The 19200-nt window shown below is 43.9% G+C and overlaps 1 non-coding gene across 1 annotated transcript; it reads left to right on the top strand.

Moving 5' to 3' along the window:
* Nucleotides 1-18698: 18698 nt before the first annotated feature.
* On the top strand, nucleotides 18699-18890 carry LOC121006474. The gene has a single exon (XR_005780299.1). It is a non-coding gene; the product is annotated as a U2 spliceosomal RNA (small nuclear RNA).
* The last annotated feature ends 310 nt before the right edge of the window (nucleotides 18891-19200 follow it).

Below are 19200 nucleotides of genomic sequence, written 5' to 3'. Positions count from 1 at the left end.
TTTAAACTCACTGCCCTTATTAAAATATGTAATAGAAATTCATCTGAAGAGGCCGGCGTTACCTGGAGTAATGCAAACTGTAAATCCCGAATTGATTTTATCTTCTGTTCTTATCAAGTACTGCCTTTTAATTGCGAGCTTTTATCTAACGTTTTATCTGATCATAAGTTATTGTTATTTAAAGTACAGAATGGTGGCAAAAGTAAAAAGAAAATAACTTGGAAATTAAATGTCTCCCTTTTAAATGATCCAAAAGTTTTATCTGATTTTATCACCTTTTATAAGAACTGCAGGCGGGTAAAAGATCCTCATATACCCATAACAAAATGGTGGAAAAAAATGAAAATTAAATCCTTTTTTGTTAGGATGGGGAAGGGGAAGGCACAAGAGAAAAGAGAATTCTTTGAAAAATTAAATACCCGCCTGCAGACACAGTATAAGCTCCGAGATCTGGGTATAGACGTTAGTAAAGAGGTCATGGAAAGCAAAAAAGAAATTGCACAATGCCTGGAGCAGAGAGGAAAATAAATTTTATTCCGCACAAAAATGAAGTTTTTGAAAGAAAATGAAACCTGCTCCAGGTATTTTTTTTTTTTAAATCCAGGACAAACGTACCCAGATCGAGGAGCTTAATGGAGAAAAGGATATAAAAGGTATTTTAGGTAAAACATATGATTTTTATTCAGATCTTTTTAGTGAGAAAAAGGTTGACAAATGTTTTATAAAAGACTCATTGAAGGTGAATGAAAATATTTTAGACCATAAATCTCAGGAGTTTTTAGTACAGGATATTACAGAGAAAGAAGTTTTAGAGACAATAAAAAGTTTTAAAAAAGAAAAAGTTCCTGGGCCGGATGGTATACCCATTGAATTTTATGGTATTTTAAAGATTTATTTTATCTTTTTAGAGAAATTTTTAATACAAAACTCCTCCCGGGTTCCTGGAAGTATCTCTTTTATACAAAAAAGGAAATAAGGACGATATAAGGAACTGGAGACCAATTACCCTGCTAAACTGTGACTATAAAATAATGGCAAAAATCTGTGCAAATAGAATGAAAAAAATAGTACATAAAATTGTTTATCATAATCAAGTTTGCGGGAGGAGTATATGGGATAATTTAAATCTTTTAAAAGACATAATAAATAATATATTAACGAAAGAAATGGTAATGCAGCAATTTTATCTTTAGACTTTGAAAAAGCCTTTGATCGAGTATCACATTTTTATCTTTTTCAGGTTTTAAAGAAAGTGGGTATACCGGATGGTTTTTTACAATCCTTGAGAGCATTTTATGATGGCTGCACGAGCAAGATTTTAGTAAATGGTTTTAAAACTCAGGACGTCCTTTTAAAATCTGGAGTTAAACAGGGGTGTCCCTTATCCCCACTACTTTTTATTTGTGCATGATAAGACGAGATAAACAAATTCGCAGAGTCCCTCTGCCAGGCGGGGGGGGGGGGGGGGGGGGGGGGACTAGAGGCAAAAGTAGTGGGGTATATGGACGACGTGGCAGTGATTTGTAGGGACAGCCTGTCAGTTCAAAAAACCTCCAAGCAAGTGGAATACTTTTGCGGCTCCTCTGGTTTTAAAGTAAATTTTAAAAATTGGAGATATGGTTTTAAAGGGCTTCTGTCACCCCACTAAAGTGTTTTTTTTTTTTGGGCTAGTTAAATTAGTTATATTGCGATATATGAAAATATAATGCTCTTACTTACTTTGATTCAGCAGTTTCTTCTACTTGCAGAGGAGCATTGTGTCTTTGCCTTATAGATACAAGAGCGCCATTTTTCCAGCTATGGCAGACGACCCAGGAGGAGGAGGAGATGGAGGAGGGGTCGAAGGAGTCGGAGGAGTTGGAGGAACCGGAGGAGCTGGAGGAATCAGAGGAGGAGATAATGAAGGATTTATCACAGTGGGAAAGAAAAAGAATGGCGGAGCTTCAAGGAAAAATTCAAAAGATGACGAAACCCGAAGGAAGGAAGAAACCAAGAAAGATGGATCCCGAGGCGGAACAGAAAAACTGAAAGAAAATGTGCCGAGAAAAGAAGAAGATGACGAACACCAGATCCCGGACTATGCTAAAATTAAAGATACCGTCCGTTTATACGTCACTGAGGGTAAAAAAGATAAATATAACCTGCTTTATTCACCTTTTGCTAGTCTTAATGTCATCACTACATTTTTATCCCAATATTTTAAAAAAATTATTTCAGTATCGAAGATTTTAAACACTGCCGGGATCTTGACGTCAAAGTGGTTGTTCAAAGTTATTGGTAACCGTGATCCCAAACATCCAGGAGGCTTCTTTTTACCCCCAGCACGTTTTAAACTGGGGGACATGGTAGGTGACATGTTTTTTTCTAATATGCCACCTTTCTGCAGGATTTGTAAGAGGTATGGGCATTACAATGAGGGCTGTATGAGTACATGCAGAAACTGCGGCAGCACTGAACATGATACCCGGGAGTGTGTCGCAGGGAAAAGGTGCTATGCGTGTACTCGTATAGGCCACCTTTCACAAGATTGCCCTTTTAGAAAATCTGAGGAACAGCCATGGCAGCAGACGGAACCGGAAGGACGAGATCGAGCCAAACCACAGCCCCAAGGAGAGGAGCCGGAGCGTATGGATACCACGAGCGGACTCCCCCAATCAGGTGAACCGAGGGAGAAGCGGAACAAGAGAAAGTCCAGTGATCAGCGGACGAGTAAGCCCCCTCCAGAGATGGAGACTGGGGGCGGATCGAGTGAAGCTGATCCGCCTGGCCTGCACTCGGTCCCTGGGCACACTCCGGAGGATCCAGGTGGAGCCGCAGCGTCCAAAAAGAGGAGGGACCTAACATCGGTGGCGGAAATCCAAGGGGGGATGCCAACTGGGGGACCAGTGGCGGATCCCGGAGGCAGCCAACCAGGTCCTTCCTCTCACCCGAGTGGTGACACTGAGAGTACAATCACTACGGTGCCAGAAACTGTACTCAGTGGGCCCTCTGCCCCGGAACGGGAGAGGGTTGACGCTGTAGCTCCGAGACCTGAAGTGGCGTTTCCGGGCCCGGTGTGGCAGATGCCTCTAGAGTGTATGCTAATGGGAGGGGGGGTCTGCTGTGCGATGGTAGCTCCTCTCCTGCAGAATCAGTGTGCACGGTAACATCTGGGGCGCTAGGTGGAGAAGAAAGCGGCGGAGAATTCTCTGGCCCTGCGGACGCTGTCTGAAGCTGTGCCGAGGTAAGATAATAAACTCCCTTTTTAATCTTTTATTATGGCTATTTTAAAAGGCATTTCCCTGAACACCAGAAGAGTGCATTCTAGAGCCAGAAGAATCGCACTTTTTAATTATTTATCTATTTTATCAGTTCTTTTTACAGGAGTGCTGCATCCCCCACAGTCAGAATTACAGAAAATACAAAACTGTCTGGAAACTCGGACCATCCGTTTGGTCCGGGTCAAACAAGAACAAGTCGGGGGGTGTAGCTATTTTATTTAAAGGGAATGTTTTAATAGACCATATTAATGAGATTTTACCAGGGAGGATTTTATTGGTCAGAGCTTTTATTGATTGTTTTAGATGGCAGTTTTTAAATTTTTATGGTTTTACTGACAAAAAAGAGAGAGCAGAGATGCTAGAAATTTTACCTCTTTTTATTAACGACTCAGAGCCATTGATTTTAGCAGGAGATTTTAATTGCATTTTAAGAGGTGAACGCCAGTTCTCTAACGCAGTGATCAGGAACTATGACAGATCCTCCTCTCTGCTCAAAAATATTGTCATAGATTTCAAGCTCACTGACGTTTTTAAAAAATGTAATAGTCACTTATCTGAGGAGGCCGGCGTCACCTGGGGTAACGCAACCTGTAAATCCAGAATCGATTTTATCTTCTGCTCTTATCAAGTACTGCCTTTTAATTGTAAGCTTTTAACCAATATTTTTTCAGATCACAAATTATTATCTTTTAAGGTGCAGCTAGGTGGCAATCACAAAAAGAAAAAAACATGGGAACTGAATGTCTCCCTTTTAAAAGACCCCAAAATTTGATCCGATTTTATTGTGTTTTATCAGTACTGCAGATGGGTAAGGAACCCCAGAAGACCTATCACTGAATAGTGGGAAGGTATGAAAAAGAAAATTAAAACCTTTTTTATTAATAAGGGGAAACTTAAGGCCCAGGAAAAAAATAAATTTTATGATGATGATTTAAATACCCGTCTGCAGACACAGTACAAGCTCCGCAATCTGGGTATTGATGTAAAAAAGAAATAATTCAGATATTAAAAAAGAAATCTCACAGTGCCTGGAGCAGAAAAGTAAAGAAATAATGTTTCGTTCTAAAATCAAACATCTTGAGGAGAACGAGACCTGCTCCAGGTACTTTTTTTTTAAAAATACAAGAAAAACGTGCCCAGATTGAGGAGCTTGGGAAGGAAAGAAATATAAATGGGATTTTAAAGAAAGTTCATGAATTTTATTCTGAATTATTTAATGAAGGGGATTGAAAGTGTTTTAGATTCTGATTCTCAAAGATTTTTATTACAGGAAATCACCGAGCAAGAAGTTTTAGAGACAGTCAAGAGATTTAAGAAGGAGAAGGTGCCTGGCCCCGATGGTATACCCATTGAGTTTTATATTACCTTTTATGGCATTTTAAAAGAAGATTTGTTTTCTCTTTTAAAAGAAGTTTTTAGGTCCAAGGCTCTCCTGGGATCCTGGAAAAAAAGGTGAGGTCTCCCTTTTATATAAAAAGGGTGACAAAACAGATATAAAAAATTGGAGACCTATCACCTTACTTTGCTGCGATTATAAAATCATGGCAAAGTTATGTGCTAATAGACTAAAGAAAGTTATACATAAAATCGTCCACCAAAACCAGGTCTGCGGGGTGCCCGGGAGAATCATCTGGGACAATATTAACCTTTTAAAAGACGTTATTAACCATACGAACGAAAGGAACGGGAAGGTTGGCATTTTATCTTTAGACTTTGAAAAGGCTTTTGATCGCGTATCATATTTTTATCTTTTTAAAGTTTTAAAGAAAATGGGTATACCAGAGGGGTTTGTATTATCTTTGAGAGCGTTTTATAACCAATGCACAAGCAATATTTTAGTCAATGGTTTTAAGACTCAGGATGTTGTTTTAAAATCTGGTGTGAAACAGGGGTTTCCCTTGTCCCCACTACTTTTTATTTGCGCCTTGGAGCCTCTTTTAATCATGATAAGAAAAGATAAACAGATACGCGGAGTCCCCCTGCCAGGCGGAGGGGGGCTAGAGGCTAAATTAGTGGGGTACATGGATGATGTCGCCGTGATTTGTAGGGACACCCCTGCAACTCAAAAGGCAACTAAACAAGTTGAATACTTTTGTTGCGCCTCCGGTTTTAAAATAAATTTTAACAAAAGTAATATTTTAAATGTCGGACAAATGGTTTTAAATGATATCAACATTCCTGAGTCTGAGTCTATAAAAATTTTAGGTGTCACCTTCAGCGAGTCCAATGACGGCCTCAGGAATTGGGACACGGTTACAGAGAAGATAAATAAGAAATTATGCATGTGGAACCTAAGGAAGCTGACGATGGAGGGAAAGGTTTCAATTATCAAAATGATAGTTTTACCTATTTTATTATATCTTAGTATGGTGTTCCCTCCATCGGACCGTATTTTTTAAAAAAAAACAAGGCCTGTTTTAATTTCTTCTGGGGTTCCAAGATGGACAAGCTGCGAAGAGATACGGTAATGCTTCCTAGAAATAAAGGTGGAAAAGATTTTACGGATATTAAGATGTTTCTTTTAATTAAGTATTTTAGTTACTGTTTTAATGCCCTTTTTAAGGATAATTATTGGTCATTTTTTATTCGTTACAACACCGGGTATTTTATGAGGAAGTTTGGGTGGTTTAAAACGATTTTAAATTCTCCCTACTCTTTTAATTTACCTGTTTCTTATAAGATTTGAGAAAAAATAAAGAATACTTTTAATCTAGGCCAAAAGAGGGTGGAGATTTTAAAAAACAGTAGAATGATTTTAAAAGATATTAATGATGATAAATTGATGGCCCCTATTAAGAATTTTAACGAAAATAAATGCAAACAGATCTGGAAGGACGTTAATGAAAACTATCTTTTTAACTTACAGAAGGACCTGGCCTGGAGCTGCGTACACGAGTGTCTTCCATGCCGGGCATTCCAGCACCGAAGAGGATTGACAAGCACCGCGGAGTGTCCTAGGGGAGCATGCAGAGAGGAGGAGGACGTTTACCACTTATTTTGGTACTGCTATTTTGCACAAAAGATATGGTAAAAAATGTTCCCCTTGATGAAGAAAATCTCAGGACTGAAAGCGTTATCTATGGACGGTGTCTTTTATGGGTGTCTGGAGTGCCCTTCAAGAATCAAAAGGACTATGGCATGGAAGATCACGAACTGTGTCAAAGTAGCTCTATGGTCGGCCCGGAATATTTTATGTTTTAAAAATGATGTTATTTCCGAAGAAAATGTTTTAAAGATGGTTTTAGACTAAATGTATAATTATTATTTATTTGATAAGAAAAGAACGCCTTTTATGTGCCACAAGTGGTTTTTAAGGGATGGGGCTCAGTCATATGATTTTATATGTTACCTGTAAAAATGGTTTTATAATTCTTATGTGATGTAATATTGTTAGGATTTTAATAAACGATTTTTACCCCCAGATGGTAAAATCCTTGTGGTCTGCACTTGTTTCTGCGTCAGAAGGTAGCTCTCGGGTACCCTCTCTCTCGGCCTGGGGGGATCGTCCAGGTTTATTTCCGGACGACTGGAGGAGCATTTGTATTCTTTGCCCATAGAGACAAAGGCGCCAGAATAACATCCATGGCAGACGACCCAGGAGATGGAGGAGGGGTCGGAGGAGGCAATAAATTTATTTTGATGGAGAAGAAAAAGAGAGGCGGGAAGTAAGGAGAAGCCCAAAGGAAAAATTCTAAGGATGAAGGAGCCAAAGGAAATGAGGAAAAAAAGAAAGACGAATCCCGAGGAGGCACAGAAAAATTGAAAGAAAATATAACCAGACAAGAAGATGAAGAAGAACACCAGATTAAGGATACCGTCCGCCTATATGTGACAGAAAAATATAAAGAGAAGTACACATTAGATTACTTGGTAGATAAAGTCTTGTATGGCGTGTTTGGGGTGCAAAAACACAAGATATTGGCCATACAAGACTGTCCCAAACGGCGAGTGTATGATGTCACATTTACACAAAACGGTATTTTTAAAAGTTTTTTAGCTAAAATTCCAGCAAGCATAAAGGATAGCAGGTTACAAGGTTTGAAAATTTATGAACACGAAATAGACGAATCATTAACCATTGTTATAAAAATGTATTCACCTTTTGCTGATTTTAATACCATCTCTGCCTTTTTAGCTACTAGGGATGAGCGAACCCGAACTGTATAGTTCGGGTTCGTACCGAATTTTGGGGTGTCCGTGACACGGACCCGAACCCGAACATTTTCGTAAAAGTCCGGGTTCGGTGTTCGGCGCTTTCTTGGCGCTTTTTGAAAGGCTGCAAAGCAGCCAATCAACAAGCGTCATACTACTTGCCCCAAGAGGCCATCTCAGCCTTGCCTACTATTGGCATGGCTGTGATTGGCCAGTGCAGCATGTGACCCAGCCTCTATATAAGCTTGGGTCACGTAGCGCTGCACGTCACTCTGCTGATACAAGTGTAGGGAGAGGTTGCAGCTGTGACGTTAGGGCGAGATTAGGCAGATTAACTCCTCCAAAAGACTTAATTCAGTGATCGATCTCCAGCTGTGGATCATTGAAGTGCTGATATTGAATTGCTCACTTTTTTTAGGCTGCCCAGAGCGTTTTTATATCACTTTTTTCTGGGGTGATCGGCGGCCATTTTGTGGCTTGTGGTGCGCCAGCACAAGCTATCACCAAGTGCATTTAACCTTTAACAGTGTGGTTATTTTGTGCTATATCCTACATCAGGTGCAGGCTGAGCCTGTGTCACCCAAGTGCATTTAACCATCAACAGTGTGGTTATTTTTTGGCCATATACTACATCAGGTGCAGGCTGAGCCTGTGTCACCCAAGTGCATTTAACCATCAATAGTGTGGTTATTTTTTGGCCATATACTACATCAGGGGCAAGTTGAGCCTGTCACCCAGCGGCTAAAAAATAGGCCCGACATTTATATTCAACCAAATCTGTACTGTTTTAGCTGGTCAAATTATTTGTAGTGACCGTAAAAGCACAGTTTTCATTCTGGGTTGAAAAACTATTCCCAAATTTGCCATTCTCATAAATAAGTAGTTTCTGCTATATCAGGCCTACTTTAAATCTATCCCAAAAAGGATATCTTTGATTCAAGGTGCTGATAGTGTCATTCTGAAAAACTTAACACACATGCTACCGTGCAGATACAAGTCTAATTTGTGATTAAAGGTATATCTGTCACACAGCGCGTAAAAAATAGGCCTCACATTTATATTCAACCAAATCTGTCATTACTTGTGTGCCTGTATTAGTGTAATACGGTACCTAAATAGAAAGCCAGACAGTGTTAGGTGTCTGTAAAAAAAGTCCTGAATTTTAATTCAATACATTGGCCCGAATAATATTTTTCTTATTGTGGTGAACGGTAACAATGAGGAAAACAACTAGTAAGGGACGCGGACGTGGACATGGCCGTTCTGCCACAGCCTCAGGTCCCAGTAGCCACCCGAATTTACAGGGATATTTGGTGGGGCCCAATGCCGTTCTAAGGATGGTAAGGCCTGAGCAGGTACAGGCATTAGTCAATTGGGTGGCCGACAGTGCATCCAGCACGTTCACATTATCTCCCACCCAGTCTTCTGCAGAAAGCGCACAGATGGCGCATGAAAACCAAGCCCATCAGTCTGTCACATCACCCCCATGCATATCAGGGAAACTGTCTGAGCCTCAAGTTATGCAGCAGTCTCTTATGCTGTTTAAAGACTCTGCTGCCAGGGTTTCCCAAGGGCATCCACCTAGCCCTTCCCCAGGGGTAGAAGAGATAGAACGCACAACCACTTATGTTTCCTGATGATGAGGACATGGGAATACCACCTCAGCACGTCTCTGATGATGACGAAACACAGGTGCCAACTGCTGCGTCTTTCTGCAGTGTGCAGACTGAACAGGAGGTCAGGGATCAAGACTGGGTGGAAGACGATGCAGGGGACGATGAGGTCCTAGACCCCACATGGAATGAAGGTCGTGCCACTGACTTTCATAGTTCAGAGGAAGAGGCAGTGGTGAGACTGAGCCAGCAGTGGGCAAAATCAGAACACCCGCCGCCAAGAGACTCTGCCTGCTACTGAACGCCGCCATCTGGGACCGAGCACCCCAAAGGCAGCTTCAAGGAGTTCCCTGGCATGGCACTTCTTCAAACAATATGCTGACGACAAGACCCGAGTGGTTTGCACGCTGTGTCATCAGAGCCTGAAGCGAGGCATTAACGTTCTGAACCTTAGCACAACCTGCATGACCAGGCACCTGCAGTGGAGTAAACACCTTAAAAACAAAGAAGTCACTCTGGAGGAACGTTGGCACCTGCCGCCCAGCAAACATGGAATGTACCACCAACACCACCACCACAAAGCATCTCAACCATGTCACACGGCAACATTTGAGAGAAAGCATAAATTCCCACCTAGCCACCCTCGATCCCTGGCCCTGAATGCCAGCATTTCTAAACTACTGGCCTATGAAATGCTGTCATTTAGGCTGGTGGACACACACAGCTTCAAACAGCTCATGTCGTTTGCTGTCCCACAGTATGTTGTTCCCAGCCGGCACTACTTCTCCAAGAGAGCCGTTCCTTCCCTGCACAACCAAGTGTCCGATAAAATCAAGTGTGCACTGCGCAACGCCATCTGTGGCAAGGTCCACCTAACCACAGATACGTGGACCAGTAAGCACGGCCAGGGATGCTATATCTCCCTAACTGCACACTGGGTAAATGTAGTGGCGGCTGGGCCCCAGGCGGAGAGCTGTTTGGCGCACGTCCTTCCGCCGCCAAGGATCGCAGGGCAACATTCTTTGCCTCCTGTCTCCTCCTCCTCCTCCTCAGCTTCCTCCTCCTCTTCTTCCACCTGCTCGTCCAGTCAGCCACACACCTTCACCACCAACTTCAGCACAGCCCGGGGTAAACGTCAGGCTGTTCTGAAACTCATATGTTTGGGGGACAGGCCCCACACCGCACAGGAGTTGTGGCGGGGTATAGAACAACAGACCGACGAGTGGTTGCTGCCGGTGAGCCTCAAGCCCAGCCTGGTGGTGTGCGATAATGGGCGAAATCTCGTTGCAGCTCTGGGACTAGCCGGTTTGACGCACATCCCTTGCCTGGCGCATGTGCTGAATTTGGTGGTGCAGAAGTTCATTTGCAACTACCCCGACATGTCAGAGCTGCTGCATAAAGTGCGGGTCATCTGTTCACGCTTCCGGCGTTCACACCCTGCGCTACAGCGTAACTTCGGCCTTCCCGCTCACCGCCTCATATGCGACGTGCCCACCAGGTGAAACTCCACCTTGCACATGCTGGACAGACTGTGCGAGCAGCAGCAGGCCATAGTGGAGTTTCAGCTGCAGCACGCACGGGTCAGTCGCACTGCGGATCATCCCCACTTCACCACCAATGATTGGGCCTCCATGCGAGACCTGTGTGCCCTGTTGCGCTGTTTCGAGTACTCCACCAACATGGCCAGTGGCGATAACGCCGTTATCAGCGTTACAATAACACTTAGGGCGATGATGGAAGAGGAGGTGGCCCAGGAGGAAGAGGGGTCATTTTTAGCACTTTCAGGCCAGTCTCTTCGAAGTGACTCAAAGGGAGGTTTTTTGCAACACCAGAGGCCAGGTACAAATGTGGCCAGACAGGGCCCACTACTGGAGGAGGTGGGGGAGGATGAGGATGAAGCATGTTCACAGCGGGGTGGTACCCAAAGCAGCTCAGGCCCATCACTGGTGCGTGGCTGGGGGGAAACACAGGACGATGACGATACGCCTCCCACAGAGGACAGCTTGTCCTTACCTCTGGGCAGCCTGGCACACATGAGCGACTACATGCTGCAGTGCCTGCGCAACGACAGCTGAGTTGCCCACATTTTAACGTGTGCGGACTACTGGGTTGCCACCCTGCTGGATCCCCGGTACAAAGACAATGTGCCCACCTTACTTCCTACACTGGAGCGTGATAGGAAGATGCGCGAGTACAAGCGCACGTTGGTAGACGCGCTACTGAGAGCATTCCCAAATGTCACAGGGGAACCAGTGGAAGGCGAAGGCAGAGGAGGAGCAAGAGGTCTCCAACGCAGCTGTGTCACGGTTAGCATGGCAGAGATGTGGAAAAGTTTTGTCACCACGCCACAGCTAACTGCACCACCACCTGATACGGAACGTGTTAGCAGGAGGCAACATTTCAATAACATGGTGGAACAGTACCTGTGCACACCCCTCCACGTACTGACTGATGGTTCGGCCCCATTCAACTTCTGGGTCTCCAAATTGTCCACGTGGCCAGAGCTAGCCTTTTAGGCCTTGGAGGTGCTGGCCTGCCCGGCGGCCAGCGTTTTGTCTGAACGTGTATTCAGCACGGCAGGGGGCGTCATTACAGACAAACGCAGCCGCCTGTCTACAGCCAATGTGGACAAGCTGACGTTCATAAAAATGAACCAGGCATGGATCCCACAGGACCTGTCCATCCCTTGTGCAGATTAGACATTAACTACCTCCCCTTAACAATATATTATTGTACTCCAGGGCACTTCCTCATTCAATCCTATTTTCATTTTACCATTATATTGCGGGGCAACCCAAAGTTGAATGAACCTCTCCTCTGTCTGGGTGCCGGGGCCTAAATATGTGACAGTGGCCTGTTCCAGTGGTGGGTGACGTGAAGCCTGATTCTCTGCTATGACGTGCTGACATGAAGCCAGATTCTCTGTTACGCAACCTCTCTCCTCTGCCTGGGTGCCTGGGCCTAAATATGTGACAGTGGCCTGTCCAGTGGTGGGTGACGTGAAGCCTGATTCTCTGCTATGACATGAAGACAGATTCTTTGTTACGGGACCTCTCTCCTCTGCCTGGGTGCCGGGGCCTGTTCCAGTGGTGGGTGACGTGAAGCCTGATTCTGTGCTGACATGAAACCAGATTCTCTGTTACGGGACCTCTCTCCTCTGCCTGGGCCTAAATATGTGACAGTGGCCTGTTCCAGTGGTGGGTGACGTGAAGACTGATTCTGTGCTGACATGAAGCCAGATTCTCTGTTACGGGACCTCTCTCCTCTGTCTGGGTGCCGGGGCCTAAATGTGTGACAGTGGCCTGTTCCAGTGGTGGGTGACGTGAAGCCTGATTCTCTGCTATGACATGAAGCCAGATTCTCTGTTACGGGACCTCTCTCCTCTGCCTGGGCCTAAATATGTGACAGTGGCCTGTTCCAGTGGTGGGTGACGTGAAGACTGATTCTGTGCTGACATGAAGCCAGATTCTCTGTTACGGGACCTCTCTCCTCTGTCTGGGTGCCGGGGCCTAAATGTGTGACAGTGGCCTGTTCCAGTGGTGAGTGACGTGAAGCCAGATTCTCTGTTACGGGACCTCTCTCCTCTGCCTGGGCCTAAATATGTGACAGTGGCCTGTTCCAGTGGTGGGTGACGTGAAGCCTGATTCTCTGCTATGACATGAAGACTGATTCTGTGCTGACATGAAGCCAGATTCTCTGTTACGGGACCTCTCTCCTCTGCCTGGGTGCCTGGGCCTAAATATGTGACAGTGGCCTGTTCCCGTGGTGGGTGACGTGAAGACTGATTCTCTGCTACGGGACCTCTGTCCAATTGATATTGGTTCATTTTAATTATTTTTATTTTTATTTTAATTCATTTCCCTATCCACATTTGTTTGCAGGGGGTTTACCTACATGTTGCTGCCTTTTGCAGCCATCTAGCTCTTTCCTGGGCTGTTTTACAGCCTATTTAGTGCCGAAAAGTTCGGGTTCGGGACGAAGTTCGGATCCTGAACCCGAACATTTCCAGGAAGTTCGGCCGAACTTCTCGAACCTGAACATCCAGGTGTTCGCTCAACTCTACTTACTGCATACCTGCATCTAGTCTGTCAATCTCCTAATTGCATCAGCTGTTGGTTTGTTCCAGCACCAAGCAACCCAGTCAGCCAGTCTCCTCACACCCTAAATCCAATTAAGACTCATGGGTTAATTGGCTTATCACCTGAATGAAGTGTTTGGACCTCCACGCACATTACCTTGGGTCTGATTTGCGCCTGTTGTGCACACCTGCGATGCTGAGTTGTCCCTGGGAATTGACCCTTTTGTAGCAAGTTGGCTGGATGTAACCATTTTTCTTTGCTTCATTAAATGAGTAAAGTTTGCCTGTGTCTCCATCCTTTGAACTGGATTACTTGGAGGCTAAAAAGTAGTCCAGCACTTCCTATGTATCTGCAGCAGCAGCTGGACCTACCTTGTCTGGACAATGGACGGAACACTGCACGTGTCACAGCAGGCTTGTCAGGTCAGTGGATGACATCACAAGGGCCCTGACGGAACACTCAACAATGGGGCCCTGACATCACAATCAACAACAATGCATACCCTTTTTTTTTTTTTTTTCTTCACTATTCACTCCTCATATCATGTTTTCTGCTTGGCATGCTTTGGCACCAGGAATTGCGTGCGAAGAAAAGGTGTGACCAAAAGTTGCGGGTGGGCGGAGCTATGCAAATGGCGAACACGAAGAGGAGCATGCTGGTGATTTCTGAGCGTAGGACGCACGCACGTTTTCCCTGGTTTGTGAGAGAAAGAAGCCTCCCGGACTGTGTGTGGGTCTGGGGCCTGTAGTCTATTGCCTTCAGAAGTGCTCTGCATTGGAAACCATCGGCCTGTACTGCGAACCCTTTCAGGCTATCGCTTTTCGGCCTTTTGGCTCAGATCTGGTTGGGGAAACCCTGCTAGGTCTGGGTCAGAGGGGCCGTTTCTACGAGGAAACCTTTCCGTCGTGCTAGAGTGATCCTGTGCCTTGGGCATTTTGAAAGAATATGGCTGAAGTAAAGAACACAGTACGCCTTGTTGGTGACATCCGTCACAAGGACAGCTTGAACCTGAAATTTGTCGTGGAGAAGATTCTGATCAAATTGGGGAAAATTTCACTGGACCAAGTCTTCTGCATCCAGGAGTTCTTGGCTACCTGCACCTACGATGTGTCCTTTTTTCTGGAAGAGGTATGTTTGAACTTTTTTCAAGATCTAAGAGCCAATAGCCGCCACCGCTATATGGAGCACTTTACTTTTAATGCTCTATTCTCTGCCATTGAGAGACCTTTGACCATGCATATGTATAACCCCTTTGTGGAAAAAGCACTAATTAAGGCTTTCTTATCAAGATACTGTTCTATAGTAAAGGGTGGTTTTGAGCAAAGGAATTTGTATGGTGTTTTTAATGGGAACATCAAATTCTGGGTAAAGTTTAAGCCAGATCCGGAGGGCATCGGTGGAATAATGTATCCACCTGCAAATTTTTGTATTGGAGGAAATAGAGGCTGTTTTATTCAGGAATGGCCACTTTCTGCCGTGGATGCGGTAAGTACGGACACACTCGAGAAAACTGTGGAAATGGGGTTGTCTGTATTAACTGTGGGCAACGGGGCCATGAAACTAGAGTGTGTTCAAATCCTCGCTCCTATGACCTGTGTGGGAGCACAGAACATGCTTGCAGGGCCTGTCCAAGTATGGGCAGTCTCGCAACGGAGATGCAGTGCGAAAGGCGATGGGCAAGAGATCAGGAGAGGATGCAAGCAGATTCCAGGATGGAAAGATTGCAGAGAGGTGAGAATACTGTGATTGAGCCGGATTCTGAAGCAGAAGAAGGAGAGGAGGGAGGAGAAGAGGAAGAGGTGAAGGAAGCCGGGTCTCCAGAGGGTCAGTCTTTGGAGGAGGAGGTGGAGCGGGATTTGGAAGAGGTCGTCCCTATGAGTGAGCAGGTCCAGCAAGAGGTGGTTACCGAAACCATGCAAATTGTGGAGGCAGAAAGTCCGGAAACAGGGCAAGAGGCAATGGCTTCTGGGTCAGGAGCATCTGCAATAGAGTGGTCTTTGTCTGCTGATGAGCCGGAGGAGGCAAGAATGCCCGCTGCCGAAAATACCTATTGGGAAGATTAAAAGAGACCCTAAAAGGTTGAGGAAGAGTCCTATGTTGCCCGGGAGTTCCATCTTTCCTGGGCCCTCCAACCCTTTCGTGGTGCTAAGTCCTGATGATGGGCACGCTCTTGAGTCACCAGAGTATGTGAGTTATACACCAAGTATTCAAGGGTACCTGGATGAAGGGCAGCTTGCCGATTTGGAGAGGGCTCTGCAGTTTTCGGGAACGTGAAGTTCCGAGCCATGGTGGGATCTTTTCCTTGGAAACCAGACCTCCTTTTTTTCCATCTATGACATTACAACTTAAGATAGTGTCTCAAAATGTGAGGCTCTTTCAATCAGCCAACAAAAGAGCGATGGTCCTCTAAGGACTCGGATACAATTTGTGTCCAAGAATGTGGGTTGTCTGCTACTCCGAAGGAAAGTGAATGGACATACGGTAAATCGTTCTGGTCCTTTTCAAGAGTAAACAGGAATGATGGGATCGGTGTTCTAATTCAAAATAAGGACATTATAGTTGAACAAAGAGAAGTAGTAGAAGAAGGAAGATGTATGTGTTTTGTACTTTCTTTTTGTGGTTGGCGTTTTAAGTTGATCAACATATATGGTCATGCAGTCAAAAAAGATAGACTGGCTCTCTTTGAGAAATTGAGTTTTTTTCTACACGGGAGGATTCTGATTATTATTTGTGGGGATTTCAATTGCATCCTTGAGAAGAAGGGAAGAGCCGGGTCTTATGAATCAGAGGTGGATGTCACCGGTAACCTGTGGAAACAACATATGCAGGTTTTTTCTTTGCAAGATGCGGGAGGGGGGAAGAAATATGCTTTCACCTATCATGCTGATGATGGGAGAACTGAATCACGTCTGGATTATTTTTTCTTTTCTGGCTCTTCGGTGGGATGTAAGGTTTATAATCAGGAGAGAGTTTGTTTTTCTGACCATGATTATTTATTTGCCATTTTTGAAATTAGTAATTTTGTTTATGGGAGAGGGGTATGGAAAATGAATATTTCTCTTCTAGCTGACCAAAAGGTTAGAGATGCTTTAGAGAAAAAATATAATATGTGGAGGAGAGAAAAGGGCAGGTTTGCAAATGACTTGATGTGGTGGGAATGGGTGAAGGGTAGGATAGCATGTTTTTTTTAAACATGTAGGTTATGTTAAAGCTAGGGAAAAGAGATCAAGGTTTAAGTGGTTCAATAGGAGAATTTCTTTCCTACAAAAATGCAAGAGTATGGGTTATGATGTGGAGTATGATCTAGAAAGAGCGAAAAGTGATGTGGATGATTGGTTTAAGCAGAAAGGGAGGGGAATTATTTTCAGGTCTAAAGTGGATGCAAGAGAGCAAAATGAAAAATGTACACGTTTTTTCTTTAAAAAGATTGTGGTGGGAAGAAAGTGATGGATGTTTTGCTGAATGAGGATGATAGTGAAGTGGGTGGTATGGATGTGCTGGATGTGGTGCTTCGGTTCTATAAGGAATTGTATGGTATGAAAAAGTGTGATCTAGGTGTGGATGATGAGTTTTTGGAGATTTTGCAGAACTTCATTTCTGAAGATGATGTCTCTTTGCTGAGTGATGTAACGGAAGCAGAGGTGAAGGATGTTATTTTAAAATCTGCTAGGAATAAGTCACCAGGTAAAGATGGGATTCCTTGGGAATTTTATGTTAAGTGTTGGGACATTGTTGGGAGTGATCTGTCTGACGTTATGAAGTTATTGTTTTCAGGTGCGGAGATGCCTAGCGAAATGAAGCAGGGGGTTTTGGTTCTTTTATTTAAAAAAGGGGATAGACGGTGCTTAGGTAATTGGCGCCCTATTACTTTACTCAACACAGACTATAACTGGTTCGCTAAGATCTTAGCAAATCATCTGAGAGAAGTGGTTGCACATGTGATTGTGAATGATCAGGTGTGTGCGGTACCAGAGAGAGTGATACAGGATAATTTGATGTTAGTGAGAGATTTGATTGAGGATTGCAAGAATCGGGATAGGGGAATGATTGTGTGTGCGCATGAGTTTTTGTTCAAAGTTTTGCGAAGGATGGGTGTGCCTGGGAGATTTGTTGAATTCGGGTGCTTGCAGTAGGGTACAAGTAAATGGTTTTCTGACATTGCCTTTTGGAATTAGGTCTGGGGTTAGGCGGGGTGCCCCTTGTCGCCAATTCTTTTTGTTTGTCGGGGAGTGGAGTAGAAGTGTGAAAGCTCTGGGCTATATGGATGATGTGTGTGTGTTGTGTGATTCTGAGTGTGATGTTCAAAGGGTGAAATCGTTAGTTAACTTGTTTTGTATAGCATCTTCCTTTAAGATCAATTGGGGGAAGAGTAAGTTGAAAGGTTTTTGGAAGGGTGCTTTGAGTGAATGTGATATGGAGTGCATGTCAGGTAGTATCAAAATCTTGGGTGAGGAGATGATAGTTGGCTGGAGCTGGGGACAAAGATTACAAAAAAGTTAGAGATGTGGAGGCTGAGGGACCTGTCCTTTTCGGGCAAGGTGTTGGTGGTAAAAAGTGTAATTTTACCTATGATTCTTCCTCCATCAGGTAAGTTGTTAAAAATGGTAGAAAGATCTCTTGCTATTTTTCTTTGGGGGAGTTGTATTGAAAAAACTAAAAGAAAAATCTTGTTTAAAAAAAGGAAGCTAGGTGGATTAGATTTCCATGACCTAGAAGTTTTTTTGGGCCTTAATTTTATACGTTTCTTAGTTAAACTACTTTGAAAAGACAATAATGCGGCTTGTATGTTCCGGTACATAGCTGGGAACATGTTGTGCCAGTTGGAATGGGAGGAACAGGATAGAAGTAGGCCTGTTGCCTTTAAAAATAGTGTATGGTACCAGTATGCTGAGAATTTCATTAGGAAATATAAGTTAGAGGATGTGCGCAAAGAAGTTTTTTGAAGTGAAAGGAAACTTATGTGTACGATTGATGGGCTAAGTTCAAATGAGACAAAGATTATGTGGGAAAAGTTAGATAGGTTCGAGACTTTAAATAGACAGAGAGATCTGATGTGGATGTCAATGCATAATGCCCTACCTGTTAGGAGTGTGCAGAGGCGGAAAGGTTTAGTGGTATCTGATATGTGTCCGAGAGATTTGTGTGGTGATGAAGAGAGTGTGGGTCATTTATTCTGGGAGTGTGCGTTTGCGAAACAGGTATGGGGTGAGCTGAGTGGTGTGAAAAGATTGAAGTATGATATTGTTATGTTTGCTTTGTGCCAATTAGGAAGAGGGAAAGACAGGATATTATGGTTGTTTTTGACATGTGTGAAAGAGGTGCTTTGGGACTGTAGGAATTTGTATGTTTATAAGAAGGAAAAGATTTAAGTGAGTGGATGTGTTAGAATGGTGCTTGATAAGTTGTATTTTCTGTACAAGTGGGATTTGGAGAAGGGATTGGATGCGGAGGGTAGCTGGAAATTTCTTGAGTTTGAGGTTTGAGTTATTTATCCTTGTAAATAAAGTAAGAACATTTTTTGTGGCCATGAGGATGTGTTAAAGGTGTATCCTAAGGAACTTGGTTGCCCGTTATTCCCCTTGGGAATGTAGGAGCAACCTTTGAACTGAATGGCAAATAAAAAATAAAAAAAATCTGTTCTTATCAGTTTAATATCTGATACGTCCCCTATCTGGGGACCATATATTAAATGGATTTTTCGAACAGGGAGATGGAAAAAGAGCTTGCTCTGTCCACTCCACGCATTGACCTGGTATTGCAGTACCTCCAGGACCGTTGCACCCCTTCTAATCCAGTATGAAAAACAGAATGAAATTGATTGATTGCAAGCATCCTTCCAGCAAGCAAGTGGAAAGTTGTGTGTGTCCTGCCTCCCTCCAGCTTCTCCTCTGTCTGCCCAGTCAGTGCTATGCTGCTTCCTGCATACCTGCATCTAGTCTGTCAATCTCCTAATTGCATCAGCGGTTTGTTCCAGCACCAAGCATGCCAGTCTCCTCACACCCTAAATCCAATTAAGACTGATGGGTTAATTGGCTTATCACCTGAATGAAGTGTTTGGACCTCCACGCACATTACCTTGGGTTTGATTTGGGCCTG

Source organism: Bufo bufo, chromosome 6, assembly GCF_905171765.1.
Source record: "Bufo bufo chromosome 6, aBufBuf1.1, whole genome shotgun sequence".
NCBI classification, from domain to species: domain Eukaryota; kingdom Metazoa; phylum Chordata; class Amphibia; order Anura; family Bufonidae; genus Bufo; species Bufo bufo.
Note: the sequence above shows the minus strand (reverse complement) of the source record. Positions and strands in the feature narration are given on the sequence as shown.